The sequence below is a fragment of the Anolis sagrei genome, chromosome 9 (assembly GCF_037176765.1).
Source record: "Anolis sagrei isolate rAnoSag1 chromosome 9, rAnoSag1.mat, whole genome shotgun sequence".
NCBI classification, from domain to species: domain Eukaryota; kingdom Metazoa; phylum Chordata; class Lepidosauria; order Squamata; family Dactyloidae; genus Anolis; species Anolis sagrei.
The window spans coordinates 2,101,919-2,129,253 of NC_090029.1; the positions used below are offsets into that span (position 1 = coordinate 2,101,919).

Consider the following 27,335-nt stretch of genomic DNA (forward strand, 5'->3'; position numbering starts at 1 on the left):
TATATTATATTATATTTTATTTTATATTATATTTTATATTTCATATTTTTTATTTTATATATTTTATACATTTTAATTTTTTTATTTTTTTTATTTATTTGCAGCATTTATAGGCCACCCTTCTCACCCTTCTCTCCTTCCTTCCTTCCTTCCTTCCTTCCTTCCTTCCTTCCTTCCTTCCTTCCTTCATAGACTCAATATATTATATTACTAGCTGTACCCGCCACGCATTGCTGTGGCCAACTTTCCCTCCCTCTTTCTCTCCTTCTTTCTTTCTTTCCCTTCTTCTTCCTCCCTTCTCTGCCCGTTTCTCTTTTTGGTTCCTTTGCTGTTTGGTTCCATCCTTCCTTGTCTCTTTCCTTCCTTTCTTCCCTCCGTCTTTCTCTCTTTTGTTCCTTCTCTCCTTCCTTCCCTCTTTCACTTTTTTATTTCATTCTCTCCCTCATTCTCTCCTTCCTTCCTTCTCTACCCTTCTTTCTTTTCTTCTTTTTCTCCTTCCTTCCTTCTTTCCCTCTTTCTCTCCCTCCTTCTCTCCTTCCTTCCCTACCTTTCGTTCTTTCCTTCTCTCCTTCCCTCCTTCCTTCCTTCTCTATCCTTCTTTCCTTCCTTCTCTCCTTCCCTTTTTCTCTTCTTCTCACCATCCTTCCTTCCCTACCTATTACTTTCCTCGCTTCCTTTGCTCTTTGGTTCCATCCTTCCTTGCCTGTCACTCTCCTTCCTTCCTTCTCTACCTTTCTTTCTTTCTTTCTCTCCTTCCTTCCTTCTCTACTTCCCTCTTTATCTTCTTCTCACCTTCCTTCCCTCCCTCCCTATTACTTTCCTCGCTTCCTTTGCTCTTTGGTTCCATCCTTCCTTGTCTGCCTTCCTTCCTTCCTTCCTTCCTTCCTTCCTTCCTTCCTTCCTTCCTTCGAATCATAGAATCAAAGAGTTGGAAGAGACCTCGTGAGCCATCCAGTCCAACCCCATTCTGCCAAGAAGCAGGAATATTGCATTCAAATCACCCCTGACAAATGGCCATCCAGCCTCTGCTTCAAAGCTTCCAAAGAAGGAGCCTCCACCACACTCCAGGGCAGAGAGTTCCACTGCTGAACGGCTCTCACAGTCAGGAAGTTCTTCCTAATGTTCAGATGGAATCTCCTCTCCCTCCCTCCCTCCTTTCTCTCTTTTGTTCCTTCTCTCCTTCCTTCCCTCTTTCACTTTTTTATTTCATTCTCTCCCTCATTCTCTCCTTCCTTCCTTCTCTACCCTTCTTTCTTTTCTTCTTTTTCTCCTTCCTTCCTTCTTTCCCTCTTTCTCTCCCTCCTTCTCTCCTTCCTTCCCTACCTTTCGTTCTTTCCTTCTCTCCTTCCCTCCTTCCTTCCTTCTCTATCCTTCTTTCCTTCCTTCTCTCCTTCCCTTTTTCTCTTCTTCTCACCATCCTTCCTTCCCTACCTATTACTTTCCTCGCTTCCTTTGCTCTTTGGTTCCATCCTTCCTTGCCTGTCACTCTCCTTCCTTCCTTCTCTACCTTTCTTTCTTTCTTTCTCTCCTTCCTTCCTTCTCTACTTCCCTCTTTATCTTCTTCTCACCTTCCTTCCCTCCCTCCCTATTACTTTCCTCGCTTCCTTTGCTCTTTGGTTCCATCCTTCCTTGTCTGCCTTCCTTCCTTCCTTCCTTCCTTCCTTCCTTCCTTCCTTCCTTCCTTCCTTCGAATCATAGAATCAAAGAGTTGGAAGAGACCTCGTGAGCCATCCAGTCCAACCCCATTCTGCTAAGAAGCAGGAATATTGCATTCAAATCACCCCTGACAGATGGCCATCCAGCCTCTGCTTCAAAGCTTCCAAAGAAGGAGCCTCCACCACACTCCGGGGCAGAGAGTTCCACTGCTGAACGGCTCTCACAGTCAGGAAGTTCTTCCTAATGTTCAGATGGAATCTCCTCTCCCTCCCTCCCTCCTTTCTCTCTTTTGTTCCTTCTCTCCTTTCTTCCCCTTCTCTTTAATAATAATAATAACTTTATTTGTACCCTGCTACCATCTCCCCAAGGGACTCGGTGCGGCTTACATGAGGCCGAGCCCAAATACATCAATACAAGGAATAACAACAACAGTAAAACAATTAAATAAAACTCATAAACAAAAAAGGCAATATACAATGACAGTAATACAACAAACAATTAAAATCTATGGCTGGGCCAAATGTAATTAAAGTTAAAAATAATGCTAGGCATAAATAAGGTAGGAGAGATGGGGCGTTGGTGGAAGTGTACGACAATCGTAAATCAGTGTAAAGTGCATTTGGAGGGCACAATACTGAGAATTCATTATTCCTTTCTTCTTTCACTTTTTTATTTCCTTCTCTTCTTCCTTTCTTCTCTACCTTTCTTTTCCTCTTTCTCTTCCTCCTTCTCTTCCTCCTTTCTGGGTATATGTGTTTTGTTTGTGTATATATGTGGTTTTGCGCATGCGTTGTAATGCATTTTTTTTGCTTTTATAGTCTCTTCCGCTGTGTTTTTCGGTGTTTTTATGAGTGATGGTCACTCATTGGCTTGAGAGGTGTATTCTGTTAACACCAAATTAACACCAAAATTTGGTGTTAATTTATCCAGTGGTTTTAGAGTTAGGTTACTCCCACAAACCGACATTGCATTTTTATTTATATAGATTTATTTATTTGTCGTGTCAGGGCAACCAGTCAATATTTATTTAGATTATTTATTTATTTATTTATTTACTATTCTTGTATACCGCTGTATCTCAAGCCCGAGGGCGACTCACAGCGGTTTCCAAACATCAAAGACAATAAAACAGCCATAGTCAATATACAAAACAGTTAAATTACACAGTGCCATTAATAGCTAATAAACAATCATCAATACACAGTTATCACAAATCCCATCCCCCGATCGCCTCATCATCCAAACGTGATCCAAATTCGTCGTCCATTGTTCCGTTCCTATGTTCAAATTACCAAAATTGCACTGAGTTACTCAAACGCCTGCACAAACATCCAGGTCTTCAACTTTCTACGGAATGTCATGAGAGATGGTGTGAGCCTAACGCCTACAGGAAGGGCGTTCCACAGCCGAGGAGCCACCACCGAGAAGGCCCTATCTCTCGTCCCCGCCAACCGTGCTTGAGAGGCTGGCGGGATCGAGAGCAGGGCCTCCCCGGACGATCTCAAAGTCCGGGTGGGTTCATAGGCCGAGATGCGGTCAGATAGGTATCTTGCGGTCAGATAGGTATAACATATGGTAATCTATATAATATTTATATAGATTACCATAGCACAATATTAATATTATATATTACATTGTACTATAACATTATACTGGAGCCCCCGGTGGCGCAGTGTGCTGGCAGGACTGAAGACCAACAGGTCGCAGGTTCGAATCCGGGGAGAGGCGGATGAGCTCCCTCTATCAGCTCCAGCTCCTCATGCAAAGGGGACATGAGAGAAGCCTCCCACAAGGATGATAAAAACATCAAAACATCCAGGTGTCCCCTGGGCAACGTTCCTGCAGACGGCCAATTCTCTCACACCAGAAGTGACTTGCAGTTTCTCAAGTCGCTCCTGACACAACAAACCCCCCCCCCCCCCAAAAACCCAGTGATTTCAGCCATGAAAGAGTTTCAACAATACATTCTTATCGTTATTTAGATTTGCATTTCACATTTTTTTTTTAAAAAAAGAAGGTTTTTCAGGCACCAGAGTAAGACGTACTACAAAAGGCAAACAATGCAGGGCTGCATTCCTGCCCAAAGTTGGGGAATGTGCTGTGTTGTTGTTGCTGGGTGTTTCTTGTTTCCCTCCCTTCCCCGGGAACAATGGAAAGTCTTGCAAGCACTCGTGAGTGAGTGAGCCATCCTCTGATGTTTCCTTTGTTTCCTCACTTCGGCAACAGGAAGTGGTTGCGCTGCTGCTGCTGCTGCGCCCACCAGCCTCCACTTCCTGACGAGCAGGTTGCAGGAGACACCAAAGCAAGCGCCTCCAAAGCCGGAGTTTGGCCAAGAAGCCAAGCAGAAAGAAATGCTGCTGATGCACTGCAAGCCATGAGCATGAATAACCCCAAACCTTCCTCCCAAGCAGAACCCATACTCCCCTTGCAGACAGGCACAGAAAGAAGGGTCCCTTGACCTTCAAAAATGCGATATTGACCCCAATCTAATGCTCTAATGCAGTGTTTCTCAACCTGGGGGTCGGGACCCCCATGGAGGTCATGAGGGGGTGTCATAGGGGTCCACATCTGGAATATTGTGTCCAATTCTGGGCACAATTCAAGAGAGATATTGACAAGCTGGAATGTGTCCAGAGGAGGGCGACGAAAATGATCAAGGGTCTGGAGAACAAGCCCTATGAGGAGCGGCTTAAGGAGCTGAGCATGTTTAGCCTGAAGAAATGAAGGCTGAGAGGTGATATGATAGCCATGTATAAATTTGTGAGAGGAAGCCACAGGGAGGAGGAGGGAGCAAGCTTTTTTTCTGCTTCCTTGGAGACTAGGACGCGGAACCATGGCTTCAAACTACAAGAGAGGAGATTCCATCTGAACATGAGGAAGAACTTCCTGACTGTGAGAGCCGTTCAGCAGTGGAACTCTCTGCCCCGGAGTGTGGTGGAGGCTTTTTCTTTGGAAGCTTTGAAACAGAGGCTGGATGGCCATCTGGCAGGGGTGCTTTGAATGCAATATTCCTGCTTCTTGGCAGAATGGGGTTGGACTGGATGATGGCTCAGGAGGTCTCTTCCAACTCTTGGATTCTATGATTCCCCTTGCAGACAGGCACAGAAAGAAGGGTCATTTGACCTTCAAATATGCGATATTGACCCCAATCTAATGCTCTAATGCAGTGTTTCTCAACCTGGGGGTCGGGACCCCCATGGGGGTCGCGAGGGGGTGTCAGAGGGGTCGCCAAAGACCACCAGAAAACATAGTTCTGTGTGGAAAGTTTGGTCCAATTCTATCGGTGGGGTTCAGAATGCTATTTTATTGTGGGTGAACTATAAATCCCAACAATTACAACTCCCAAATGGCAAGGTCTATTTTCTCCAAACTCGACCAGTGTTCACATTTGGGCATATTGAGTATTTGTGACAAGTTTGATCCAGATCCATCATTGCTTGAGTCCACAGTGTTCTCTGGATGTAGGTGAACTACAACTACAAAAAAATCAAGGTCAATGTCCACCAGACCTTCCCAGTATTTTCTCTTGATCATGGGAATTCTGTGTGCCATGTCTGATTCAATTCCATCGTTGGTGGAGTTCAGAAGGCTCTTTGATTTTAGGTGAACTATAAATCCCAGAAACTCCAGCATTACCAAATGACAAAATCAATCGCCCCCAATCTCACCAGTATTCAAATTTCGGAGTATTGGGTATTTGTGCCAAATTTGGTCCAGTGACTGAAAATATATCCTGCATATCAGATATTAATATTATGATTCCTAACAGTAGCAAAATTACAGTTGTGAAGTAGCAACGAAAATAATATTATGGTTGGGGGTCACCACAACATGTACTAAGGGTCGCGGCATTAGGAAGGTTGAGAACCACTACCACTGCTCTAATGCCTTCCCAAAATTGGGGTCCGCATTAGATTTACATAATACAGTTATTATTATTATTATTATTATTATTATTATTATTATTTGATACGAGATTGGTACACAGCAGACAAGATCACTACGCTGGCTTTTGTATTTGATCACAGGTCGGACCTTCCCTAATTATCTAGGATTGTGTGATGTATCAGCAAATAATGCGTGCAGATCAGAGCAGTGTGGCCTTTTGCAGCTGACAGGTGGTGAATTTGTTTTTAAGTGCAGGCCAAGGTCTTTAGGCACTGCACCCAGTGTGCCGATCACCACTGGGACGAGTCTTTGCAGTTCGATATTCATCATTATTATGATTATTATCACTGGGGTATAAATAAACAGAATAATAATAATCTATATAAATAAAAATGTAATGTTCGTTTGTGGGATTAACATATCTCAAAAACCAATGGATGACTCGAAACCAAATTTGGACACAATATACACATCAGGCCAATGATCACACATGGGACCCTCCCCAAGTGTCTAGGACTGTGTGCTGTATCCGCAAATAATGCGTGCAGATCCGAGCAGTGTGGCCTTTTGCAGCTGACAGGTGGTGAATTTGTTTTTAAGTGCAGGCCAAGGTCTTTAGGCACTGCACCCAGTGTGCCGATCACCACTGGGACGAGTCTTTGCAGTTCGATATTCATCATTATTATGATTATTATCACTGGGGTATAAATAAACAGAATAATAATAATCTATATAAATAAAAATGTAATGTTCGTTTGTGGGATTAACATAACTCAAAAACCAATGGATGACTCGAAACCAAATTTGGACACAATATACACATCAGGCCAATGATCACACATGGGACCCTCCCCAAGTGTCTAGGACTGTGTGCTGTATCCGCAAATAATGCGTGCAGATCCGAGCAGTGTGGCCTTTTGCAGCTGACAGGTGGTGAATTTGTTTTTAAGTGCAGGCCAAGGTCTTTAGGCATTGCACCCGGCGTGCCAATCACCACTGGGACCAGTTTTTGCAGTTGAATATCATCATTATTCTGATTATTATCATTGGGGTATAAATAAACATAATAATAATAATCTATATAAATAAAATGTAATGTTAGTTTGTGGGATTAACAGAACTCAAAACCACTGGACGAATCAACACCACATTTGGACACAAGACACATATGAGGCCAATGAGTGACCATCACTTGTAAAAACACAGAAAAACACAGAGGAAGGGACTTAGACAAAAATAAAATAAAAAAAGCATTACAATGCATGTGCATAACTAAATATATACAGATATACACATAGAAAACACATATACACAGACTGGACCACAGCAACGCGTGGCAGGGGATGGCTAATAATAATAATAATAATAATAATAATAATAATAATAATAATAATAATAATGTCTCTTTGAATCTTGTGGAGAGATAAAATGGGGTATCAATAAACATCATCATAATTATAATTAAGATTTCTTTGAGTGTCTCTGTCATCTATTCTGCCTTTGTTGAAGAAAGACCTTTGGTTTGTGACCATTGATTTAAAGGATGCATACTTTCACTTGTTGATTGCGGCCCAGCACCGCAGGTTCCTTTCCTTTTTAATTCGCAGCCAGGGTTATTGTTTCAATGTCCTCCCGTTTGGCCTCATGACTGCTCCCCATGAGTATGGCGGTGGTAGTCACCCATCTCCGTACTAGGGATGTGACCGTTTATCCGTACTTAAGACTACTGGCTTTTGGTGGCCAGATCGCGGGAAAAACTGACAGGTCGCAGGTTCGAATCCGGGGACAGCGTGGATGAGCTCCCTCTATCAGCTCCAGCTCCTCATGTGGGGACATAAGAGAAGCCTCCCACAAGGATGATAAAACATCAAAACATCCGGGCGTCCCCTGGTCAACATCCTTGCAGACAGCCAATTCTCTCACACCAGAAGCGACTTGCAGTTTCTCAAGTCGCTCCTGACACAACAAAATAATAATAATAATAATAATAATAATAATAATAGAGCTTCCACAATATGAAGATTTAAAGATCGAACTGCAAAGACTCTGGCGCAAGCCAGGAAAGATAGTCCTAGTATAGGTCGGCACACCGGATGCAGTGCCTAAAGACCTTGGCCTGCACTTAAAAAGAAATTGGCGCTGACAAAATCACCACCTGTCAGCTGCAAAATGCCACCCTACTTGGATCTGCATGCATTATTCACCGATACATCACACAGTCCTAGACACTTGGGAAGAGTCCGACGTGGGATCGAATACAAAAGCCAACAGAGTGACTTTGTTGTGTATCAAACAACTAAATAAATAATATAGCCACTGCCACACTCCTTCCTTTGCAATGTCATCTCTTAATGAGGCTCTTATCATTTTTTTTCTGCTGGATCCACTCCCTGGAATACGACTCAAGGTTAATGTCCACAAAAGAACCAGAATCAGAAAGAAACATGGCTCAAAAAAAAAAAAATTCTCCAGCGGACTTTGCAACATGAACAAAGAGGTGCTTTCTACAGGGTTCTCGTTCCACTCAACTCGGGCATGGGCAAACTTGGGCCCTCCAGGTGTTTTGGATTTCAACTCAGACTGTTAGGAATTGTAAGAGTTGCAGTCCAAAATGCCTGGAGGGAAGGCCGAAGTTGGCCCAGGACTGTTATATAACTTTAAAAAATCGTTTGGTGGCCCCTTGGCACCTCCAAAATCCCCAGACTGTTGGTCTGCTGACTCTGGACACCCCTGGTGCAATGAAGTGCCTTTCAAGTAGGTTGCAATCCCATTTTTTGAGATTTGGGGTGAGCTTGGCGTCCATATGGGTTCTTGCACCATAATGCCGGCCTCTGGACCTGTTCCAGTTGTCCACCTAGAATCATAGAATGAAAGAGTTGGAAGAGACCTCGTGGGCCATCCAGTCCAACCCCATTCTATTATTATTATTATTATTATTGTTATTATTATTATTATCATTATTGTTATTAAGCAGAGGCTGGATGGCCATCTGTCAGGGGTGCTTTGAATGCAATATTCCTGCTTCTTGGCAGAATGGGGTTGGACTGGATGATGGCCCAGCCCAGGAGGTCTCTTCCAGCTCTAGGATTCTATTATTATTATTATTATTATTACTATTATTATTATTATTATTATTAAGCAGAGGCTGGATGGCCATCTGTCAAGGGTGCTTTGAATGCAATATTCCTGCTTCTTGGCAGAATGGAGTTGGAATGGATGATGGCCCAGGAGGTCTCTTCCAGCTCTAGGATTCTATTATTGTTATTATTATTATTATTATTATTATTACTATTATTATTATTATTATTATTATTAAGCAGAGGCTGGATGGCCATCTGTCAGGGGTGATTTGAATGCAATATTCCTGCTTCTTGGCAGAATGGGGTTGGACTGGATGATGGCCCAGGAGGTCTTTTCCAGCTCTAGGATTCTATTATTGTTATTATTATTATTATTATTATTATTATTATTATTATTAAGCAGAGGCTGGATGGCCATCTGTCAAGGGTGCTTGGAATGCAATATTCCTGCTTCTTGGCAGAATGGAGTTGGAATGGATGATGGCCCAGGAGGTCTCTTCCCACTCTAGGATTTTATTATTATTATTATTATTATTATTATCATTATTAAACAGAAGCTGGATGGCCATCTGTCAGGGGTGATTTGAATGCAATATTCCTGCTTCTTGGCAGAATGGGGTTGGACTGGATGATGGCCCAGGAGGTCTCTTCCAACTCTTGGATTCTATTATTATTATTATTATCATTATCATTATCATTATTAAGTAGACGCTGGATGGCCATCTGTCAGGAGTGATTTGAATGCAATATTCCTGCTTCTTGGCAGAATGGGGTTGGACTGGATGATGGCCCAGGAGGTCTCTTCCAACTCTAGGATTCTATGATTCTATAACTTCCTGACTGCGAGAGCTGTTCAGCAGTGGAACTCTCTGCCCTGGAGGGAGTGTGGTGGAGGCTCCTTCCTTGGAAGCTTTTCAACAGAGGCTGGATGGCCATCTGTCGGGGGTGATTTGAATGCAATATTCCTGCTTCTTGGCAGAATGGGGTTGGACTGGATGATGGCTCTTCGAACTCTAGGATTCTATTGTTATTATTATTATTATTATTATTATCATCATTATTATTAAGCAGACGCTGGATGGCCATCTGTCAGGGGTGCTTTGAATGCAATATTCCTGCTTCTTGGCCGAATGGGGTTGGACTGGATGATGGCCCAGGAGGTCTCTTCCAACTCTTGGATTCTATGAGGCTGGGTGGCCATCTGTCAGGGGTGCTTTGAATGCAATATTCCTGCTTCTTGGCCGAATGGGGTTGGACTGGATGATGGCCCAGGAGGTCTCTTCCAACTCTAGGATTCTATTATCATCATCATCATCATCATCATCATCATCATCATTATTAAGCAGAGGCTGGATGGCCATCTGTCAGGGGTGATTTGAATGCAATATTCCTTCTTCTTGGCAGAATGGGGTTGGACTGGATGACCCAGGAGGTCTCTCCCAACTCTTGGATTCTAGGATTCAATGATTCCTAGCAGCCGGGAGTTGAAGTCCATAAGACATGGCGGGCCAAATTTTTCCTGAGCTTAGACTATACCCATGCACAGACTGATGGTGCAATGAGCTCTGTAAGAGCGCTTTCACAATTTGGGGAAAAACCATGATGTGCAGCTGTATCTCCTCAGCCTCTTTCATTGCCGGTGACATTTCATCGACAGTGTGTCACAGGCCAGGAATCCAGCCGGAGCGTTTCCCGGCCGCACATTCCTCAAACCCCACACAATGCAATCTGCAGCGTAGTTCGTGGGTGGGATTAGCCTGGCTGCAGGCAAAGGATGAGACCCGGCTCAGTTGCCATGAAGCCTACCATGGATCAGGACATGGGAGCATCAGCACGTTCTCTATTCCTGTGCGCAGACGGGCGCATCAATGAGGTCTGAACCTAGGCGGCTTTCTTTTGCAGCCCATCTCTCTCCAACCCGGTCCTCTGAAAGCAATAACTACATCTATTATTATTATTATTATTATTATTATTATTATTAGGTTCTTGTGGGTTTTTTTCAGGCTATATGGCCATGTTCTAGAGGCATTCTCTCCTGACGTTTCGCCTGCATCTATGGCAAGCATCCTCAGAGGTAGTAAGGTCTGTTGGAACTAAGAAAAAGGGTTTATATAGCTGTGGAACGACCAGGGTGGGACAAAGGACTCTTGTCTGCTGGAGCTAGGTGTGAATGTTTCAACTGACCACCTTAATTAGCGTTTGATTGCCTGACTGAGCCTGGGAAAATCTTTTGTTGAGAGGTGTTAAGATGTGCCTGGTTGTTTCCTCTCTGCTGTTTTGCTGTTGTAATTTTTGAGTTTTTTAATACTGGTAGCCAGATTTTGTTCATTTTCATGGTTTCCTCCTTTCTGTTGAAATTGTCCACATGCTTCTTGTGGATTTCAATGGCTTCTCTGCGTAGTCTGACATGGTGGTTGTGAGAGTGGTCCAGCATTTCTGTGTTCTTAAATAGCAGAGAACGTGATGAACCAGCCTGGACACAGCATATTATTTGAGAACACTGAAATGCTGGACCACACCAACAACCACCATGTCAGACTACACAGAGACTACACAGATTTACCCCAAACCCCATCAGTGTTCACATTTGGGCATACTGAGTATTGGTGCCAAGTTTGGTCCAGATCCATCATTGTTTGGCGAACTACAACTCCCAAACTCAAGGTCAATGCCCACCAAACCCTTCCAGTATTTTCTGTTGATCATGGGAGTAGTTCTCTGTGCCAACTTTGGTTCAATTCCATTGTTGGTGGGGTTCAGAATGCTCTTTGTTTACATGTTAAACGGCAGCCAGTGGAGCTCCTTGAACAGAAGGGTTGACCTCTCTCTGTAAGGAGCCCCAGTTAACATCCTGGCTGCTGCTCGTTGGACCAGTTGGAATTTCCGAGCCGTTTTCAAGGGCAGCCCCAAGTGGCCTAATGGATGGAAATGAAACCTGCATATCAGATATTTACATTATAATCTATATAAATAAAAATGTAATGTTCGTTTGTGGCATTAACATAATTCAGTAACCACTGGACAAATTGACACGAAATTTGGATACAATACACCTACCAGGCCAACAAGTGACCATCACTCATAAAAAAAACTGAAAAATACAGCAGAAGAGGCTTAAAAAGCCAAAAAACAAAAACAAAACACAATACAACGCATGCGCAAAACCCCATATGTACACAAACACATATATACTGAAATATACACACACATATATGCACACACAAAACACATGCACAGAATGGGGGAAGGAAGGAAGGAGAGAAAGAGAGGGAGAAAAAGAAGGAAAGGGAGAAAGAAGGATGGAAGCAAAGAGTGCTCAACGTATATCATCTCAGAGTCCGTAAATTCAAGTTCCACATTGTCCAATCCAACAATTCTGGTCGTCGCTTGTGCCTTATCTATCCGCCAGATTACCCGAAGGCCTGGTCCCAAATCCAGGTTTTTAATTTCCTTCTAAAGGAGAGGAGGGATGTCAATGACCTGATTTCCCCAGGGAGTGAGTTCCACAGGTGAGGGGCCACCACCGAGAAGGCCCTGCTCCTCATCCCCACCAATCTCACTTGTGATGGAGGTGGGGCCGAGAGCAGGGACTCCCCAGAAGATCTTAAACTCCGAGGCAGGACGTAGAAGGAGATGCGTTCGGACAGAACCGTACAGGGTTTTGTAGGTCAAAACCAGCAGTTTGAATTGTGCTTGGAATTGGATCGGAAGCCAGTGGAGCTGACATAACAGAGGGGTGGTATGCTCCCTGTATGACGCTCCAGTGAGTAATCTGGCTGCCGCCCACTGGACTAATTGACGTTTTCGAACAGTCTTCAAAGGCAACCCCATGTAGAGTGCGTTGCAGTAATCTATCCGGGATGTAATGAGAGCGTGGACTGATCTGTATCCTATGCACTGGCATACTTAATGTACAACGACAAGGCCACATTAACCCCGGAGTTATTTTGGTCCTACAGGGACCCCTTTGAAGAAGGGAACTGCCAACCCGGCGACTTTGCCGAACCTGCAGCTCTTCTTCGAGCTATTATCAATCATCCGATTGTCACCAGCCAACAGCGAGGGGTGCCCGACAGTCAGAGCATTGTTCCGGGAAATTCATGCATGCAAATAACTTCTCAATGCGACGACCATGAAGTGTAAGGATTCCACTGAGAGGAGACCATTGCATAAGCAGCGTGGAATGCAAGCGGATGAAGTTCACACGGCGAACCAATAATTCCATCCCAGCGGAGAAGGTTCGGAGCCCAAAGGAGGAGGGCCTGGCAGAACCACACACTACAAGCCACTCTAAACATCTTCGCAGAAGCATACAAGAAGCCCGGCCTGTCATTGAACATCAAGTAAACCAACATGCGACAAAACCAAGGTTACAACAACATGTTATAGAACTCCAGTATGCTGATGACAACGTCGTCAGTGCGCATTCAGAAGAAGATCTACAAGCCACTCTAAACATCTTCGCAGAAGCATACGAGACGCTCGGCCTGTCATTGAACATCGAGAAAACCATAGTGCGCCAAAACCAAGGTTACAAGAACATCTGTAATAGAACTCCAGTATGCTGTTGACAACGTCGTCTGTGCACATTCAGAAACAGATCTACAAGCCACTCTAAACACCTTCGCAGAAGCATACGAGAAGCCCGGCCTGTCATTGAACATCAAGTAAACCAACATGCGCCAAAACCAAGGTTACAACAACATGTTATAGAACTCCAGTATGCTGATGACAACGTCGTCTGTGCGCATTCAGAAGCAGATCTACAAGCCACTCTAAACATCTTCGCAGAAGCATACGAGACGCTCGGCCTGTCATTGAACATCGAGAAAACAGACACAATGGGGAGGGGGCTTTGTGCCTGGCATCCTTCCCTCCCCCCCTCAAAAAAACATTGAGAAAACCAAAGTGTGCCAAAACCAAGGTTACAACAACATATGTTATAGAACTCCAGTATGCTGATGACAACATTGTCTGCGCTCATTCAGAAGAAGACCTACAAGCCACTCTAAACACCTTCGCAGAAGCATACGAGAAGCTCGGCCTGTCATTGAACATCGAGAAAACCAAAGTGCGCCAAAACCAAGGTTACAACAACATGTTATAGAACTCCAGTATACTGATGACAACGTCATCTGTGCGCATTCAGAAGAAGATCTACAAGCCACTCTAAACACATTTGCAGAAGCATGCGAGAAGCTCGGCCTGTCATTGAACATCGAGAAAACCAAAGTGTGCCAAAACCAAGGTTACAACAACATCTGTTATAGAACTCCAGTATGCTGATGACAACGTCGTCTGTGCGCATTCAGAAGAAGATCTACAAGCCACTCTAAACACCTTTGCAGAAGCAAACGAGAAGCTCGGCCTGTCATTGAACATCGAGAAAACCGAAGTGTGCCAAAACCAAGGTTACAACAACATCTGTTATAGAACTCCAGTATGCTGATGACAACGTCGTCTGTGCGCATTCAGAAGAAGATCTACAAGCCACTCTAAACACCTTTGCAGAAGCATACGAGAAGCTCGGCCTGTCATTGAACATCGAGAAAACCAAAGTGCACCAAATCCAAGGTTACAACATCTGTCATAGAACTCTAGTATGCTGATGACAACGTCGTCTGTGCGCATTCAGAAGAAGATCTATAAGCCACTCTAAACACCTTTGCGGAAGCATACGAGAAGCTCGGCCTGTCATTGAACATAGAGAAAACCAATGTGCGCCAAAACCAAGGTTACAACATGTTATAGAACTCCAGTATGCTGATGACAACGTCGTCTGTGCGCATTCAGAAGAAGATCTACAAGCACTGAACAGACTGCTCTCTGTGCTACTCTGCTGCTGAGTATGCATGCACAGTGTGGAACACATCTCACCACGCTAAAACAGTGGATGTGGCTCTGAATGAGACATGCCACATTATCACGGGGTGTCTACGCCCTACACCACTGGAGAAATTACACTGCTTAGCTGGTATCGCACCACCTGACATCCGTTAGGAACAATATCATACGAAAGCTGACTGGCACAACCTGGGGCTCACAACCAGACACAGTGAAGACATCTGCCCTTGCGCTATGCTACTCTGCTGCTGAGTATGCATGCCCAGTGTGGAACACATCTCACCACGCTCAAACAGTGGATGTGGCTCTTAATGAGACATGCCGCATTATCACGGGGTGCCTGCACCCTACACCACTGGAGAAATTACACTGCTTAGCCGGTATTGCACCACCTGACATCCGCCGGGAAGTAGCAGCCAATAGTGAAAGGACCAAGGCAGAGACACCTCCAGCCCATCCCCTGTTTGGGTATCAGTCAGCACGTCAACGACTTAAATCTAGAAATAGTTTTCTACGATCTACAGAGACACTCGCTAGAACGCCTCAGCAAGCGAGAGTCCAAAAGTGGCAGACCCAAACCCAGAACTGATACCAAATGAGAGACTCCCCCCTGGGCACACAGAAGACGGGGCGACTTGGAAGGCGCTGAGCAGACTGCGCTCGGGCACCACGAGATGCAGAGCCAACCTCAAGAAATGGGGCCACAAAGTGGAATCCACGACATGCGAGTGCGGAGAAGAGCAAACCACTGACCACCTGCTGCAATGCACCCTGAGCCCTGCCACATGATGCACAAGGGAGGACCTTCTTGCAGCAACACCAGAAGCACTCCAAGGGGTCAGATACTGGTCAAAAGACATTTAATCAATTACCAAACTTCCAATTTTTGTGTTTTGTCTGCCAAAGAGGTTTCTAAGACCATCAGAAATATATGCTTTCTGATGGTCTTTGAAATCCCTCTGAAACCCCCTTGTGACCTGCTTATGGGATCCTATCCCTAACAAAAAAAGGGGGGGGGGGGGCAGACCAAGGTGTGGCAGCTGCGTTCCTTGCCCTCCAAACAACATCCTCAAAGCCTGTTATCGGACCAGACTTTGCCTCCTGCCTGAAGCCGTTGAGGGTTAATTGCTGTTGAAACAAGTCCGTTGTCTTGGTGTCGGTCAAAGGGGACTGACACAATTCAGGAGGGCTCCATCTGCCAATTAAAGAGGGGGTGAAGCCACGAGACATCTGTCAGGAGGAGAGACAAAAGGTGTCAAAGCGGGTCCCAAGGAAGCCAAGCCGCTTCGGCAACGGACCGACCCATTCAAAACAAAAGCAAAGCGGCTTCAACGCTTACACTTTTTATAGTATTTTGTCGTATCAGGACATCAGGGTGAATTGGACGTGGCTCTCAATAAAGGTAAAAATGGCAAAGCAGCTGGCCTGGATGATCTACGGATGGAACAAATCAAGAACTTTGGCCCAAAAGCAAGGCGCTGGCTGCTGGAGCTGATGAACAACTGCACTGCATCCTGTCAGATCCCCAAAATCTGGAGGAAAGCAAGAGTCATTGCCGTCTTGAAGCCAGGCAAAGGCTGTAATGACCCAAAAAGCTACAGCCCAATCTCCCTGCTGTGCCACCTCTACAAAGTCCTGGAGAGACTTATTTTGCATAGAATTACTGAAAAATAGACCCATGTCTGATTCCACAGCAAGCTGGCTTCAGGAAAGGCAAAAGCTGCACATTGCAAGTGCTGAACCTGACTCAGCACATAGAAGATGGCTTTGAAAGGCAACAGATCACAGGAGCTGTCTTCATACACACGCACAGAGCATTTTTATACATATAGACTGTGCTATGGTAATAATATAATATATTGTATTTACTTTTTACTTGTAAGCTGCTCCGAGTCCCCTTTGGGGAGAGAAGGGTAGCATATAAATGCCGTGAATAAATAAATAAATAAATAAATAAATAAATAAATAAATAAATAAATAAATGTCCTTCGACCTTTGCCATTAAAAAGAAAAATGAATACGGTTCCATTACAGGAGCTGATCAGGCAACAAGTTAAGGTTTTGCAAAAATGTGTTTATGCAACTTGTTCACAACTAGCAGCTATAAAAGTCAGCGTTCCAAATACATTTCGTGCAACCAAGATGGAGCCACACATAAAATGTAATCCGGTGGAAGGGGCCTCGTGCAAGAAGTCCATCTGTTCCAGCCGTTTGACACACAAGCGGCCTTTGTGGACAGGCTGCCAGATGCTGATATCATCTTGGAGAAGAATGTAAATATGACAAAGTTGGCTTCAGAGTCAGCAAGTTTCTGCCTCGGATTCGGGCTCCTCCCCGCCCAGAAGGGAGCGCCGCACAACACAACTCTGGTCACGATACACACAGCAGAAGAAAGCGAGGAGTCTCTGGAGAGAGAAAGACTCTCTCTGGTTACGCTGAACACATTTCACTAGAAAAATGTGTCACGTAGCCATTGATGGGGAAGGCCACATTTATTTATTTATTTGGAACTTTTATATCCCGGTCTTCTCAACCTCCGCAGAGGGACTCAGGTCGGCTAACAACAGAAAATCCATACACAAAACGCCAGTGGTCATTTTGCCCATTTGGTGCCTTTTAGTAGTTGTTTAGGGTCTCCTTAGTGTGTGCCAAGGTCCACTCTGCCCATTTGGTGCCTTTTAGTAGTTGTTCAGGCCCTCTTTGGTGTGCAAAAGTGGTCATTTTCCCAATTTGGTGCCTTTTAGAAGTTGTTCGGGCCCTCTTTAATGTGTGCCAGGGGCCACTGTGCCCATTTGGTGCCTTTTAGTAGTTGTTCATGCCCTCTTTAGTGTGCAAAAGTGGTCGTTTTGCCCATTTGGAGCCTTTTTGAAGTTGATTAGGGTCTCCTTAGTGTGTGCCAGGGGACACTGTGCCCATTTGGTGCCTTTTAGAAGTTGTTCAGGCCCTCTTTAGTGAGTGCCAGTGGTCATTTTGCCCATTTGGTGCCTTTTAGTAGTTGTTTAGGGTCTCCTTAGTGTGTACCAGGGTCCACTCTGCCCATTTGGTGCCTTTTAGTAGTTGTTCAGGCCCTCTTTGGTGTGCAAAAGTGGTCATTTTCCCAATTTGGTGCCTTTTAGAAGTTGTTCGGGCCCTCTTTAATGTGTGCCAGGGGCCACTGTGCCCATTTGGTGCCTTTTAGTAGTTGTTCATGCCCTCTTTAGTGTGCAAAAGTGGTCGTTTTGCCCATTTGGAGCCTTTTTGAAGTTGATTAGGGTCTCCTTAGTGTGTGCCAGGGGACACTGTGCCCATTTGGTGCCTTTTAGAAGTTGTTCAGGCCCTCTTTAGTGAGTGCCAGTGGTCATTTTGCCCATTTGGTGCCTTTTAGTAGTTGTTTAGGGTCTCCTTAGTGTGTACCAGGGTCCACTCTGCCCATTTGGTGCCTTTTAGTAGTTGTTCAGGCCCTCTTTGGTGTGCAAAAGTGGTCATTTTCCCAATTTGGTGCCTTTTAGAAGTTGTTCGGGCCCTCTTTAATGTGTGCCAGGGGCCACTGTGCCCATTTGGTGCCTTTTAGTAGTTGTTCATGCCCTCCTTAATGTGCAAAAGTGGTCATTTTGCCCATTTGGTGCCTTTTAGAAGTCGTTTAGGGTCTCCTTAGTGTGTGCCAGGGGCTGCTGTGCTCATTTCTTGCCTTTTTGAAGTTGTTTAGGCCCTCTTAGTGTGCGCCAGGGGTCACATTTCCTATTTTGTGCCTTTTTGATGTTATTTAGCCCCTGTTTAGTGTGTGCCAGGGGCCACTGTTCCCATTTGGCGCCTTTCTGAAGTTGTTCAGGCCCTCTTTAATGTGTGCCAGTGGTCACTTTGCCCATTTGGTGCCTTTTTGAAGTTGTTTAGGATCTCCTTAGTGTGTGCCAGGGTCCACTCTGCCCATTTGGTGCCTTTTAGTAGTTGTTCAGGCCCTCTTTAGTGAGTGCCAGTGGTCATTTTGCCCATTTGGTGCCTTTTAGAAGTTGTTCAGGCCCTCTTTAGTGAGTGCCAGTGGTCATTTTGCCCATTTGGTGCCTTTTAGAAGTTGTTCAGGCCCTCTTTAGTGAGTGCCAGTGGTCATTTTGCCCATTTGGTGCCTTTTAGTAGTTGTTTAGGGTCTCCTTAGTGTGTACCAGGGTCCACTCTGCCCATTTGGTGCCTTTTAGAAGTTGTTCAGGCCCTCTTTAGTGAGTGCCAGTGGTCATTTTGCCCATTTGGTGCCTTTTAGTAGTTGTTTAGGGTCTCCTTAGTGTGTACCAGGGTCCACTCTGCCCATTTGGTGCCTTTTAGTAGTTGTTCAGGCCCTCTTTAGTGAGTGCCAGTGGTCATTCATACATACATTGAAATGCAAACAGAATAAATGCATAAAGTCAAATCATCAAGATAAAATCACATTATTATTATTAATAATAATATGAATAATAATAAAACTTTATTTGTACCCCGCTACCATCTCCCCAAGGGACTCGGTGTGGCTTACATGAGGCCAAGCCCACAGCACATCAATAAACAAAGGCGATAACAAATAGTCAATACGAAACAGTTCAAATAAACTCAAAAACAGAAAATACACAATAAGCAATAAACAATAACATTCATCACAATCCGCCAGTGTGGTCAGTAGTTGTTAGGTTATTGTTGACTCGCCAATCATTCTGAGAATGCTATGTCCCAGAGCCAGGATTTCAATAGCTTTCTGAAAGTTAGGAGGAAAGGGGCAGATCTAATCTCCATCGGTAGAGAGTTCCACAGCCGAGGGGCCACCACCGAGAAGGCCCTCATCCCCACCAGACGCGATTGCGAAGGTGGTGGGACTAACAGCAGAGCCCCTCCAGAAGATCTTAACAATCTTGATGGTTCGTAGGGGAGAATCCGTTCGGACAGGTAAACTGGGCCGGAGCTGTTTAGGGATTTATAGGTCAACATTAGCACTTTGAATTGTGCTCGGAAGCTAACTGGCAGCCAGTGGAGTTGACGCAACAGAGGAGTAGTGTGATTTGAATGCAATATTCCTGCTTCTTGGCAGAATGGGGTTGGACTAGATGGCCCATGAGGTCTCTTCCAACTCTTTGATTCTATGATTCTATAACCCCACGTAGAGAGCGTTGCAGTAGTCTATACAACGACGCAGTTGGAAAAAGTGTGCCTTTCTAGGCCTGTGGGTGGGGAGGCAAGGAGGCGCATCATGCACAATTCGCACTAACCTTTGACCAACTTCCCGAAGTGTAACGCAATCACAAGAGAAGTTGCTTGAGCTGATTCTGAGCGGAATCTGGTCAAGTTTCACTTCCTGTTTAGCTGATAATTTCCACCCAAGGAAACTGCAAAGCCCTGACGGCAGCACGCCGGAGCCAGAAACGCAATTGAACCCACACTTCACAGATGCAAGGAGTCGCTCACTTTGAAAGAAAGACACCCCACAGCCAAGAAATTGAAGAAATAATACTCCTAGAGCAGCGTTTCTCAACCTGGGGGTCAGGACCCCTGGGGGGCGGTCAGGAGGTGGTGTTAGAGGGGTTGCCAAAGACCACCAAAAACACAGTATCTTCTGTTGGTCATGGGTGTTCTGTGTGGGAAGTTTGGCTCAATGTTATCGCTGGTGGGGTTCAGAATGCTCTTTGATTGCAGGTGAACTATAAATCCCAGCAACTACAACTCCCAAATGTCAAGGTCTATTTCCCCCAAACTCCATCTGTGTGCATATTTGGGCATATGGAATATACCTGCCAAGTTTGGTAATTGTTTGAGTCCACAGGGCTCTCTGGATATAGGTGAACTACAACTTCCAAACTCAAGGGTCAATGCCCAGCACACCCTTCTAGTGTTTTCTGTTGGTCATGGGAGTCCTGTGTGCCACGTTTGGTTCAATTCCATCATTGATGTGGTTTAGAATGCTCTTTGATTGTATGTAAACTATAAATCCCAGCAACTACAACTCCCAAATGTCAAGGTCTATTTCCCCCAAACTCCATCTGTGTTCATATTTGGGCTTATTGAGTATTCGTGCCAAGTTTGGTCCAGATCCATCATTGTTTGAGTCCACAGTGATCTTTGGATGTAGGTGAACTACAACTCCCAAACTCAAGGTCAATGCCCACCACACTCTTCTAGTGTTTTCCGTTGCTCATGGGAGTCCTGTGTGCCATGTTTAGTTCAATTCCATCATTGGTGGAGTTCAAAATGCTCTTTGATGGCAAGGAAACTATAAATCCCAGCAACTACAACTCCCAAATGACAAAATCCATTTGTTTGAGTGATGGTCACTCCTTGGGGTAATATGTGTCTTGTGGCCAAATTTGGCGGCAATTCATCCAGTGGTTTTTGAAATGTTAATCCCACAAACGAACATTACATTTTTATTTATATAGACTAGCTGCCCCCTGCCACGCGTTGCTGTGGCCCATTGTGGAGAAATGGCAAAGAAAGAAAAGAGGAAGAGCTGGTTTCTATACTATCAATACACAACTGAAGTGGCAAAGTGTCAAACTAATATAGACCCATCTCAGTCTCCTCGAGGCCAAAAGGTTGTATGGATGTGTGGGTTACCTGAGACCACACTGCCATATAAGCCAGTTCAAAAATATTACATTGTTATTATTATTATTATATTATTATAGATGTATAGATATTATTATAGGCACCCACCTCATAGGAAACCTGCTACAAAACAGGAGCTTTTTTGTTGAGTTCCAGGGCCAGAGAAGCAGATGGCGGAAACAGAAGAACGGCCTGCCTCAGGGGAGCGTGCTTGCTCCATCCATGTTCAACATCTACACAAATGACCAGCCACGGCCAGAAGGGACAGAGAGCTTCATCCATGCTGATGATCGTGCCATCACCGCTCAAGCAGGGAGCTTTGAGATGGTTGAACAGAAGCTCTCCGAAGCTCTAGGTGCTCTCATAGGAAACCTGCTACAAAACAGGAGCTTTTTTGTTGAGTTCCAGGGCCAGAGAAGCAGATGGCGGAAACAGAAGAACGGCCTGCCTCAGGGGAGCGTGCTTGCTCCATCCATGTTCAACATCTACACAAATGACCAGCCACTGCCAGAAGGGACAGAGAGTTTCATCTATGCTGATGATCGTGCCATCACCGCTCAAGCAGGGAGTTTTGAGATGTTTGAACAGAAGCTCTCCGACACTCTAGGTGCTCTTACTGCCTATTACAGGGAAAACCAGTTGATCCCCAACCCATCTAAAACACAGACATGTGCTTTTCATCTCAAGAACAGACAAGCATCCCGAGCTCGGAGGATCACCTGGGAAGGAATCCCACTGGAGCATTGCAGCGCACCCAAATACCTGGGAGTCACCCTGGACTGTGCTCTGACCTACAAGAAGCCCTGCCTGAATATCAAGCAAAAAGTGGGCGTTAGAAACAATATCATACGAAAGCTGATTGGCACAACCTGGGGATCACAACCAGACACAGTGAAGACATCTGCCCTTGCGCTATGCTACTCTGCTGCTGAGTACGCATGCCCAGTGTGAAACACATTTCACCACAAATGTCAGCGTGCTGGAAGAAGCAAAGACCACCAGCACTGAAGCGATGGTCCTTCGCCATCGTGGAACGGCCACGTTGTCCGGATGCCCGACCACCGTCTCTCAAAGCAGTTACTCTACTCCGAACTCAAGAACGGAAAACGGAATGTTGGTGGGCAGAAAAAGCGATTTAAAGATGAGCTCAAAGCCAACCTTAAAATCTCTGACATAGACACTGAGAACTGCGAAGCCCTGGCTCTTGAGCGCTCTAGCTGGAGGTCAGCTGTGACCAGCAGTGCTGCAGAATTTGAGGAGGCACGAGTGGAGGGTGAAAGAGAGAAACGTGCCAGGAGGAAGGCGCATCAAGCCAACCCCGACTGGGACCGCCTTCCACCTGGAAACCAATGCCGTCACTGTGCGAGAAGATGCGGGTCAAGAATGGGGCTCCACAGCCACCTACGAATCCACAAGGAAACCCATCATGGAAGACCATCTTACTCGTCCAACACGGGATCGCCTAAGTCAAAGCCACCTGGAAACCAACACCCTCAGTGCGGGAGAAGATCAAGAATAGGGCTCCACAGTCACCTACAGACTAATTATAAATAATTAGTTTGAGGACCCCTGATCTTGAGTGACACTTAGAAAATGTCCTTGTTCTGGTAAAGGTAGTCCCCTGACATTAAGTCCAGTCATGTCCGACTCTGGGGTGTGGTGCTCATCTCCATTTCTAAGCCGAAGAGCCAGCGTTGTCCGTAGACACCTCCAAGGTCATGTGGCCGGCATGACTGCATGGAGCAGAGTTACCTTCCTGCCGGAGCGGTACCTATTGATCTACTCACATTTGCATGTTTTCGAACTGCTAGGTTGGCAGAAGCTAGGGCTGACAGCGGAAGCTCACGCCGCTCCCCGGAATCGAACCTGCGGCCTTTCGATCAACAAGCTCAGCAGCTCAGTGCTTTAACCCACTGCGCCACTGACTGACATACAAATTCAACTGAAGAACAAACCTACAGAACCTCTCTTGTTCAGCACCTGGGAACGGCTTATAATAACGAAGTTCCGAAAACATTATTGTGCACAAACTTGTGCAGGATCTCTGCACCTTGAGCTCTCTATTTATACCCTTGGGTTGAAAGGAGTGCAATGGAAACCAGAAAGAAGCCACAGCAGGGCTTCCGAGCACATGAGACTCGGCTCTTGCTCAAGCCGGGTTGCTGCCGCTTACGAGTGTGTCGAGCACAATGTTGCCTCCAGCTTGAGCAGTTTTTCTTGTGGGTTCTTTCATTTCCTGACCATTTCTGTACACTCAGCATTCAAAAAAAAATGCAGCTGGTAAGCAGTTCTGATGACAGCTCTGGAGTGAAAGCAAGGAACACCCTTTCCTTGATCAATTGTTCGCCCTGGTTGTGAGTGCTGCAAGAGAAGGGCGTCTTGGCTGCAAAAGAGCCCTGATTCAACCCAGGACTTTCCAAAGAGGGCTTGGGAAAGATCCCCGCACGGAATCCAGGAGACGAATATTACGCAGGACGGGCCGGCTCTAATTCAGCACAACTGAAAAGGACTAATGTCACTTCCACATCTGGCCCCATTGCTTGAAAACTTTCTTAAAGCTTCTCAAGCAGACCCTAAAACACACCAGTAGATTTCTTGTTTTCAAGACAAGCACACTGAGTCAATGACACTTGACACTAGAATCACAGAATCCTACAATCAAATGTATTTGTCCGAACGGATCTCCCTCTACGTCCCATCTCGGAGTTTAAGATCTTCTGGGGAGGCCCTGCTCTCAACCCCGCCTCTATCTCAAGTGAGACTGGCGGGGACGAGGAGCAGGGCCTTCTCGGTGGTGGCCCCTCACCTGTGGAGATTAGATCAGCGACCTCCCTTTTGTCATTCAGAAAAAAAACTGAAGACCTGGATATGGGACCAAGCTTTTGGACATTCTGGCAGCTAAAGGAAAGACCCGATGATGAGCAGGAATTGATGGAACGGAATGGACATTCGGAACTCTGAACACTGAGCATGAGATTGTTTACTAGTACATTATGTATTGATGTTTTTAATCTGTTAATTTGTTAAAATTGTTTTATGTATGTTTGTATAATTGACATAGGCATCGAATTGTGCCTTCGTTTGTAAGCCGCCTTGAGTACCCCCTCGGGGGTGAGAAGGGCGGGGTAGAAGTAACTGAAATAAATAAATAAATAAATAAATAAAAGAGTTGGAAGAGACCTCATGGGCCATCCAGTCCAACCCCATTCTGCCAAGAAGCAGGAATATTGCATTCAAATCACCCCTGGCAGATGGCCATCCAGCCTCTGTTTCAAAGCTTCCAAAGAAGGAGGCTCCACCACACTCCGGGGCAGAGAGTTCCACTGCAGAACGGCTCTCACAGTCAGGAAGTTCTTCCTCATGTTCAGACGGAATCTCCTTTCTTGTAGTTTGAAGCCATTGTTCCTTGTCCTAATCATTTTGTGCTTTAGCCTTGCGGACCTTTTCCCCACAGGTGTTGGCTATTTCTTTGAATTCTTCTTTGGTGATTTCTCCCTTTTTCCACTTCTTGTGCATGTTTCCTCCTCTTCCTCTTCCTCCTCTTTAGGGTCCAAGGGTGATCGCAGCAGCGGCTTCTCCTCCGAGGGTGAGGAGGGGGCCGGAAATAGACCTTGACATTTGGGGGTTGTAGTCACTGGAATTCACAGTTCACCTACAATCAAAGAGCATTCTGAACCCCACGAACAACAGAATCGGGGCAGACTTCCCACACAGAACCCCCATGACCAACAGAAAATACTTAAGGCCATCCAATCCAACTCTCTTCATCAGGGCAAGAAAACGTAATCAGAGTCCTCCTGACAAAGAGCCATCCAGCCATAGATAGATAGATAGATAGATAAAGAGAGAGAGAGAGAGAGAGAGAGAGAGAGAGAGAGAGAGAGAGTTGCAGTTGCTGGGATTTATAGTTCACCTACAATCAAATAGCATGATAGAATTGAACCAACTGGGGCATACAAGACGTCCATGATCAACAGAAAACACTAGAAGGGTTTGGTGAGCATTGACCTTGAGTTTGGGAGTTGTAGTTCACCTGCATCCAGAGACTACCATGGACTCAAACAATGATGGATCTGGACCAAACTTGGCACAAATATTCCATATGCCCAAATATGAACATAGATGGAGTTTGGGAGAAATAGACCTTGTCATTTGGGAGTTGTAGTTACTGAGATTTATAGTTCACCTATAATCAGAGTGTTCTGAACCCCACCATCGACAGAATGGGGCCAAACTTCCCACACAGAACCCCCATGACCAACGGAAAATACTCAAGGCCATGCAGTCCAATTCCCTTCACCAGGGCAAGAAAACCTAACCAAAGCCATCCTGACAAAGAGCCATCCTGCCATAGATATAGATAGATATGATTCACACGCACACAGGTATAGATTTGAAAGGGACCCCTGAAGATAGACAATTATATGTTGCATGTTCCAGAGTAGGCAAATCAGACACTCTCCTCATCAACGCTGACAAAGAAACAGCAAGAAATACTGTTTACTCACAAGTATAAAGAAATTACATATATTAGAAACTAACACTTTCTCATTACTTTATTTTCCAGATCAACAGAACGGGCCACAGCAACGCGTGGCAGGGGACAGCTAGTTTGTTATATGCTGCAGCATCGAATTGATGCCAAGTATAAGCCATCCTGAGTCCCCCTTCAGGGGTTGAGAAGGACAGGGTTAAAATGCTGGAAATAATAATAATAATAATAATAATAATAATAATGTTGATGCGCTACACCACCTAAAATCTGCTGGGAAGTAGCACCCAATAATGCCCATCCCCTGTTCAGATATCAGCTAGCACGCCAACACCTTAAATCAGGAAATAGCTTCCTGAGATTTACAGCAGCGGTTCTCAACCTGGGGGTTGCGACCCCTCGGGGGGTTGTTTGGCCATTTTCTGGAGGTCGCGAAGCCACATTGGCTGGCCACGCCCCCTCCAAAATGGCGGCCAACCCCCTGAGCCGCTGGCACTCCCGCGCGCAAAGCCATCCGCCTGTCCCTCATCTCCTTCTGATGGCAGAAGGAGGTGAGGGATGGGCGAGTGGCTCCTTGGGTGCCCCTCGCCTGCGTCGCTCTCTCGCCGACAGGCAGGGGTGCGGAGCAGGCAAGGGCTCTTTGTTGCAGGTGAACTATAAATCCCAGCAACTACAACTTCCAAATGTCAAGGTCTATTTTCCCCAAACTCCACCAGTGTTCACATTGGGGCATATTGAGTATCCGTGCCAATTTTGGTCCAGATCCATCATTGTTTGAGTCTGCAATGCTCTCTAGATGCAAGTGAACTACAACTCCCAAACTCATGGTCAGTGCTCACCAAACCCTTCCAGTATTTTTCGTTGGTTGTGGGAGTTCTATGTGCCAAGTTTGGTCCAATTCCATCACTGGTGGAGTTCAAAATGCTCTTTAATTGTAGGTGAACGATAAATCCCAGCAACTACAACTCCCAAATGACACAATCAATTTTCCCTCCAACCCCACCAGTATTCAAATTTGGGCATATTGGGTAACATAAGGTAAAAATTTTCCCCTGACACTAAGTCCAGTTGTGTCGAACTCTGGGAGTTGGTGCTCAATTTCTAGGCCAAAGAGCCGGTGTTGTCCATAGACACCTCCAAGGTCATGTGGCTGACATGACGGCATGGAGCGCTGTTGTTGGGTATTTGTGCCAAATTTGGTCCAGCGAATGAAAACACATCCTGCATACCAGATATTTACATTATGATTCATAACAGTAACACAATTACAATTAGGAAGTAGCAATAATAATAATTTTATGGTTGGGGGTCACCACAACGTGAGGCACTGTATTAAGGGGTCGCGGCATTATGACTCCGGCCCTGTTTACCTCTCCGAACGTATTCTCCCCTACGAACCATCAAGACCACTAAGATCGTCTGGAGGGGCCCTGCTCTCGGTCCCTCCGCCTGCACAAGCACGGCTGGTGGGGACGAGGGACAGGGCCTTCTCGATGGTGGCCCCTGGACTTTGGAACTCCCTGCCATTAGAGATCAGAACTGCCCCCTCCCTCATGACGTTCAGGAAACTAACAAAGACCTGGTTGTGGAACGCGGCATTTGACAACTGATTTAATTCTTTGCCCACATGAAAGGAGGATGATGAATGGGATTGTGATGGTGTTGGACGATATGGCTCTTTTAACTGTGATGATAATGTTTTAATGTGTATGGTGCTGATATTTTAATCGTGTAATGAAGTGGCATTGTGTTGTTATTGTATATTCTTTGTATGTTAACACATGTTGTGAACCGGTCCGAATCCCTCTTTGAAGGTGAGAGGGTCGGTATATAAA

At 45.4% G+C, this 27,335-nt stretch overlaps 1 protein-coding gene across 3 annotated transcripts in view; it reads right to left on the reverse strand.

Annotated features, from left to right (window-relative positions):
* Nucleotides 1–27,335, reverse strand: part of RAB8B (RAB8B, member RAS oncogene family) — a 57,511-nt gene that overhangs the window by 24,039 nt on the left and 6,137 nt on the right. The window lies entirely within an intron of this gene.